We start from the raw sequence: 8,104 nt of genomic DNA, 5'->3' as shown, positions 1-8,104 counted from the left end.
TCACACATAAGCGCTCTAAAAGGCTTCTTTAGTTAAATTTTTAAAAGGCTCTTTTACAGCGCTTTTTTCAAATAAGCGCTGTAAAAGACCTCCGTGTGTTATTATGTTATATGAATGCCTTTTACAGCGCTTTCACACATAAGCGCTCTAAAAGGCTTCTTTAGTTAAATTTTTAAAAGGCTCTTTTACAGCGCTTTTTTCAAATAAGCGCTGTAAAAGACCTCCGTGTGTTATTATGTTATTTGAATGCCTTTTACAGCGCTTTTACACATAAGCGCTCTAAAATGTCTCTTTATGTTAATTTTAAGAGGCTCTTTTACAGCGCTTTTCCCAAATAAGCGCTGTAAAAGACCTCCGTGTGTTATTATGTTATATGAATGTTTTTTAAAGCCTTTTACAGCGCTTTTCCACATAAGCGCTCTAAAATGTCTCTTTATGTTAATTTTAAAAGGCTCTTTTACAGCGCTTTTTCCAAATAAGCGCTGTAAAAGGCCTTATTGTTTTTGTGTTTTGTTATGTTATGTTATTTTTTAAACAAGCTCAACATGCATGCAAAACCCACATAGTAGTAACTGGTCACCACAAAAATCCCTTCCTCTTCACCAAACTCTTCTCCTTTTATGCATCTTCTTCACAAACATCAAAGCTTACTCTTTCACAATTCAATCTCCACCTCAACACCCTTTTTATCTCTTTACATTCTCTTTCCTTCTTAAATCGAAACTTAATTGGTATTCAGGATCATTGCCATGTTGCGAAAAATGGGTTTGTGTCTGGTGTTTTTGGGGATTCCCATGATGCGTACAAGGTGTTTGAAGAAATGGGTTTGTGTCTGATGTTTTTTGGATTCCCATGATGCGTACAAGGTGTTTGAAGAAATGGGTTTGTGTCTGATGTTTTTTGGATTCCCATGATGCGTACAAGGTGTTTGAAGAAATTAGGTGTCTGATGAATATTATTTTTAAAGCTTTTTTACAGCGCTTTGTCAAATAAGCGCTGTAAAATGTCTTTTTTACTCACTTTCAAAAGAGTCGTTTACAGCGCTTTGTGTGAAAAGCGCTGTAAAAGGTATAAAACACTCATTATTTTATTTTTAAAAGGATCTTTTACAGCGCTTTTTAAGATAAGCGCTGTAAAATGTCTCTTTATTTTATTTTTGTGTTTGGTTTATTTGGGTTGGGATGACATTAAAAACATTTTTATCATTGTTTATTGGATTAAAAATATTGTTATCATTGTCTTTATCACAATACTTTAGGAGATGATGAATTATTAGAAATGAGTATTCTGAAGAATCTATATATATATATGCACTGAGCAAAAGAGAATCTCTCTATTCAGTTCAGTTCAGTTCATGTAAATTACTAATTTATATTCAGTTCAGTTCATGTAAATCAAGCTAAATATAAAACACTCATTGTTACATGAACTTGGTATAAAACACTCAAATCAAGCTAAATATAAGCAGAAAATAAATTAATCAGAAAATAAATTAATCAGAACTTAGTATAAAACACTCAATTCAGATTACATGCATATTTACAATAACACAGTTCAGATTACATGCATAGCTTATATAAAACAATTAAACATATATATACATTAAGATGCCCTTCTTCTTTTCCTGGTGACATTCACATTTGTTTGTCCATTTACAATACGAAACGATGGATTAATCCAAATTCCCTCATCATGATCATCTCTAAGATATAAACCATCATCAGTTGAATCAATTTCATGTGGTTGTTGTGATGTTGCAAATAAAAGATCATTACCAACATCTTCATCATTATTGTTATCATCACTTATTTTATTGGTCGATAGGACAACAGACCATTTATCATTAGAAGGATCAGTGACATAAAACACTTGTTGAGCTTGCGACGCTAAAATAAAAGGCTCGTCTTTGTATCCCACCCTATTAAAATCGACAAGCAAGAATCCTGACTCATCAATCCGAACGCCATTATTATTATCGACCCACTTGCAACCAAATATGGGAACACGAAACATTGTGTAGTCTAACTCCCATATGCGCTCGATAACCCCAAAATATGATAGATTTGCATATATTGGGTTTTTGTCTTTTGCACTTGAGACATGCATCGCTTCAGCTACGAGAGTGACTCCACTATTTTGCATAGTGGTCTGATCATCTTGTTCTTTGGTATAAAATGTGTAGCCGTTAATAACATAACCAGTGTAAGAAAAGACATGTAAGCTCGGACCATTTGCTAGCCACCTCAATCTATTTGAAATTGATCCGGGGTCTATATCAAATTTTGACATTATGTGATTTTTTAACCATGTTACAAAACTTCGATTGTGCTCTCGAGTTATCCAATTTTGATTCCTATTCATGTTCAAACGAGATAACTGATCAATGTGTATTGTAACATACGGTTGAACCTCATCATCATTGTGCAGAACATACAATTGTGCCTGCTCCCATTCTGTCCTTGATATAGTCAGTAGTCTCCTTCCAGTTATCCCTTCTCCTGATAGTCTTCCCGAATGACGAGACATGGGAAGCCCTATGGATTCAACATTGGACAGATATTCAGTACAAAATTCAGCAGCCTCTTCAACAATGTATCGTTCAGCAATACAACCTTCTGGTCGACTTCTACTTTTTACGTACCCTTTTAATATTTTCATATATCGTTCTATCGGATACATCCATCTCATATAAGCTGGCCCACAAAGTTGTGTCTCCTTAACCAGATGAACAGTAAGGTGAACCATTATATCAAAAAACGATGGTGGGAAATACATTTCAAGCTCACACAAAGTAACAACAATTTCCCTCTGCAATGTCGGTAATTTCTGAGGGTCGATCACTTTACTACAAATTTCCCTGAAGAAGAAACATAATCTAGTTAAGGCTAGTCGAACTTTTTCAGGTAAAATGGAACGTATACCTATTGGTAGCAAATGCTCCATTATAATATGACAATCATGGGTCTTCAAACCTTTTAACTTGAGGTCTTTCATACAAACCAAATTTTTAATGTTCGAAGAGTATCCTTCTGGAACTTTAACTTCGTGTAGAAATTTACATAAAACAATTTTTTCCTTTCTAGATAGAGTATGAGCGGCTGGAGGTAGATATGTGCGATTTCCTTTCTTTACTGGAGCCAGTTCATTTCTTATTCCCATATCGACCAAGTCCAATCTTGCATTGACGCCATCTTTAGACTTTCCTGGAACATTGAGTAACGTACCAATAACACTTTCAAATACATTTTTTTCAATATGCATCACATCGAGGAAATGTCTTACATACAATGACTTCCAATATGGCAATTCAAAGAAAATTGACTTTTTCTTCCACCCAGTTTTCACCAGCTCTCCCGCAAAAGGTTTGCCAAATTTATTGGTCAAACCTTGTACTTTTTCAAGTATTTGATATCCAGTCGGTGCTAAAGGAGCTTTACCTTCCTCTGATTTTCCATTGAATGCATTTCTCCACCCACGATACTGATGACTATAAGGTAAAAATCTACGATGTCCAAGAAACACATTCTTCTTACAATGTTTCAACCGCATCCAATTTGTACTCTCTTCACATATAGGACATGCACACTGACCTTTAATGCTATATCCTGATAAATTACCATATGCTGGAAAATCATTAATTATGCCGAACAACATAACCCTTAAATTGAAACATTCTTTCTTATACCCATCATAAACTTCCACACCTGTCTCCCACATACTTTTTAAATTTTCGATTAGAGGAGTCAAGTATACGTCGATATCATTCCCCGGTTGTTTGGGTCCAGAAATTAACAGAGACAACATCATAAACTTACGCTTCATACATAACCATGGAGGTAGGTTATATATTACCAAAATCACAGGCCACGTGCTATGTGAGATGCTTTGAAGACCATGTGGATTCATTCCATCAGTAGAAAGTGCAAGTCTTAGATTTCTTGACTCTATCCCGAATTCAGGATACTCGTGATCAATTTTTGCCCATTGTGGGGAATCTGCAGGGTGTCGAAACATTCCATCTCTAATTCTTTCATCTGCATGCCATGTCAAGTGTTTTGAATCTTCTTCACTGCGATACATGCGCCTAAATCTTGGTATTATAGGAAAATACCACACGACTTTTGCTGGAGTAGATTCTTTCTTCTTATATCGAGAGACATTGCATTTCGGACACGCCTTAAGTAGTTCATATTCGTTTCGAAATAAAATGCAATCGTTAGGACACGCATGAATCCTTTCGTAACTCATTCCAATAGAACACAAAATCCGTTTAGCCTCGTAGGTTCGACTGGGAAGTTCATTATCATCTGGCAACATATCTTTTATGAGTGTTAATAATTCCGTAAAGCTTTTATCAGACCATCCATTACTCGCTTTTAAGTTGTACAACTTTAATATCGCTGACAGTCTTGTGAATTTAGTACAACCATTATATAATTCTTTCTCTGCATCACTCAACAAACTTTCAAACATTTTAGGACAATCTCGAAGATCTTCTTCAACTGCTTTTGCAATCTCATCAACTCGGTCCGGCTCATATGTATCTGTATCGAAATCAGTTGAAGCATATGTAGAACTATTCTCAAAATTAATGTTTCCTTTTTTTTTCTCACCATGTCTTATCCAACATGTGTAGCTTTGATCAATTCCATTACATACTAGATGTCCTTCTAATTCATCTTCTCTAACACGTTTTCCAAAACAACATTTTAAACAAGGACAAACTACTCTATTTGGATCTTTTGCATTCTTCACTGCAAACTCAACAAACTCCTTCACTCCAATTTCATACTCTTTTGACAATCGATTGGCTGAAATCCATTTCCTATCCATATTATACCACCTATATAAATGCAGTAACAAAAATAATAAGCTTTCAAAACATATCAACAAGTTTCAAAAAGAAACCAATATCAACTAACAATTTCAAAACAGAACAGATCATGTGGTATGAGTTTTTGACAATTTTTGACAATTTCAAAACATAACAGATCATGTGTAAAAAATACCTTAGACAACGTAGATGGCCGCACAGTACGTAGAGGATATTAGGGTTCGCAACGTATATAATTATTTGAAAGATGTATTTTACAGCGCTTGTGAAAAAAGCGCTGTAATAAGTAGGTATATAATTATTTGAAAGATGTATTTTACAGCGCTTGTGAAAAAAGCGCTGTAATAGGTAGTTAAATTCAATGAAAGCGCATGTGTTTTACAGCGCTTGTGAAAAAAGCGCTGTAACTGATTCGCGAAAGCGCTTCCTTTTACAGCGCTTTTTTGACAAGCGCTGTAAAAGCCTTATAACGTGATGCGCAAACGTTATATGACCTACTACAGCGCTTGTTTTACAGCGCTTTGCGTCAAAAGCGCTGTAATAGGTTCCGTTATTTTTAAAATATAATTACAACAGCGCTTGTGTTTAGCAAGCGCTGTAAAATGGGCGCTGTTAAATGTCATTTTTGGCGTAGTGTGTTTTAGTCAATTTATTTTACTGTAGCGCCAAAAATTTAACTATGAATAAAAAAACGAAATTGTACACATGCAATAGAGATGAAATTAAAATTGTCAATTCAAAATATCTAAGGGTTTAAAAATAAATAGAAACTAGACGTTAACCCGCGCATTGCGCGGATATATTTTAATTTATTTAATATAAAGTTTTATATTCCAATTGTCAAATGATTATTTATAAAGTAGTTATATCAATAATATATATTTAATTTTATCAATGTAATTTACGAAAGAGAAGTACCCAACAATAAGAGGCACATATAAATAGTTGAAATATATTTTATGGTAAACAAGAGAAACATATGTTCGGACACCCTAAACCCCAAATAAAAAAGAAAAAAAAAATCTTATTTTTAATTCAATAAAATTCTTCAAATAAATAAATATACAAACTTCCAAATATATATATATATATATATATATATATATATATATATATATTTAAGGTTAAAAGTATTACGTAATTATAAACAAGTCACATAAATCCAAAATTTCCATCAAACTTAACAACTTGAAATCATAATATCAAAGAATAAAATACTTTTTGAAGTACACATACATAAGTTTAATATTAAGTGCAAATGTAGTCCCAACCCAATGTCACTATCAGAGCAGGAATTCCCAAAATAAGAGACGCTCAAAATAACATGAATACAATGCATATAATAAGAGTCTTCAAGACAGGACGACTTCCGCCTCCCTGAAAGTACTAGTCATCACTTGTAGCTTACACTACGCGAAAAATAAGATTTTACCGCGCTCTTTTAAAGCCTTTTACAATGCTTTTTTTAAAAAAAAGCGTTGTAGAATCGAGCGCTGTAAAAAGATACAACAGCGCTTTTTTAAATCAAAAAGCGCTATAAAAAATGTAGATATATTGTGCGCTTGTTATGCACCTTTTGCAGTGCTTATTTGAAAAAGCGTTGTAAAATGTGCATTCAATATATGCATTATTATGCACCTTCTACAACGCTTATTTGAAAAAGCGCTGTAAAATGTGCACTCAATATATGCATTATTATGCAATTTTACAATGCTTATTTGAAAAAGCGCTGTAAAATGTGCACTCAAGATATTCATTATTATGCATCTTTTACAGCGCTTATTTGAAAAAGCGCTGTAAAATGTGCACTCAAGATATTCATTATTATGCATCTTTTACAGCGCTTATTTGAAAAAGCGCTGTAAAATGTGCACTCAAGATATTCATTATTATGCATCTTTTACAGCGCTTATTTGAAAAAGCGCTGTAAAATGTGCACTCAAGATATTCATTATTATGCATCTTTTACAGCGCTTATTGGAAAAAAGCGCTGTAAAAGGTGCATTCTTATTTTAGTTTTATTTAAAATCGTTGTAAATGAAATTTTTAAAAAGCGTTTTTTGGTTTTTTATGGCATTTTTTTAGAAAGCGCTGTCTTTTAATTTTTTTCCAAAATCATTTTCATCCAGTATCAGTTCACACAATCATTTCACAATCAGTACACAAAAACATAACTATATAACTTGATTAACTTTATAACTTAATTTACACAACAACAAAACATATTCAGATACATATATAACTTAACTACATATACATATTCAGATATTGTACAACAACACATATTCATATACATATTCAAATATTGTGCCATATTCATATACATATAACTAACATTATTACACAGAACAGAACTAGCTACGATATATTCAGATCCCTTGCAGTATGCTATTTCCCATCAAATCAAATAATTTTCATTTCAAGCACATACTGACACCAGTCTTCCTTTAATTCAATTAGATCTTTCTCAGAGTATGTTGGACGGGAATTGTCAAAGTATTGTGCAATATAAAAATTGAACATAAATAAGTTAGAATCAAATATATACATAATTTCTATATGAAAATCAAATAATGAAAATACCGTACCGTTTCTGGGATAATAGTTTGTTTCCTATCAACAATATCCTTCATGAATCGCAATACATAGTACCCATAGTCGATGTTATTAGTGTGACGAGGGCACTATAAAATAAAACATATAAGTCAATAAAATATTTGTGCATTGATTGTAAAGGCATATGTTTGTAAATGAAAATTTAAAGGCATATATTCAAACATTTATTGGAATCCATGTGATGTTATTAGACTTTTGCTTCGACACTGTAGCACCTCTTTGAGCTCGAAAAACTTGTAAATCACTATCGAATAAATAAATGTGATTATTATAGCATTAACAAACACATTTATATATATATGTAAGAAATAAATTAATATTACTTACGTGTTGAACATAGTCTTTATATCGGAGTGATTGTTGTAATTGTCGTGCAAGGGATCTAAATAGTATATAAATTCAGAGGTCGCATTGATTGGAAATAGCACCCAATGTTCCCTACAACAACAAAAGTTTGGTTGGTAATTTTATTTACACAACTAATAAATTAAGATCTCATAAATTAAAAAAGATATAAATAAATAATAGATAATTGCGTACCCTGAATTATATGGTTCAAAGAACAACTTATCATTCTCTATATTTCCTAATAATATATCTACAATGTATTTCTTTACATTCAATGGATCGAGTTTACACATTGAAAGCTTATGC

This window comes from Cicer arietinum, chromosome 5 (genome assembly GCF_000331145.2).
Source record: "Cicer arietinum cultivar CDC Frontier isolate Library 1 chromosome 5, Cicar.CDCFrontier_v2.0, whole genome shotgun sequence".
Lineage (NCBI taxonomy): Eukaryota > Viridiplantae > Streptophyta > Magnoliopsida > Fabales > Fabaceae > Cicer > Cicer arietinum.
Note: the sequence above shows the minus strand (reverse complement) of the source record.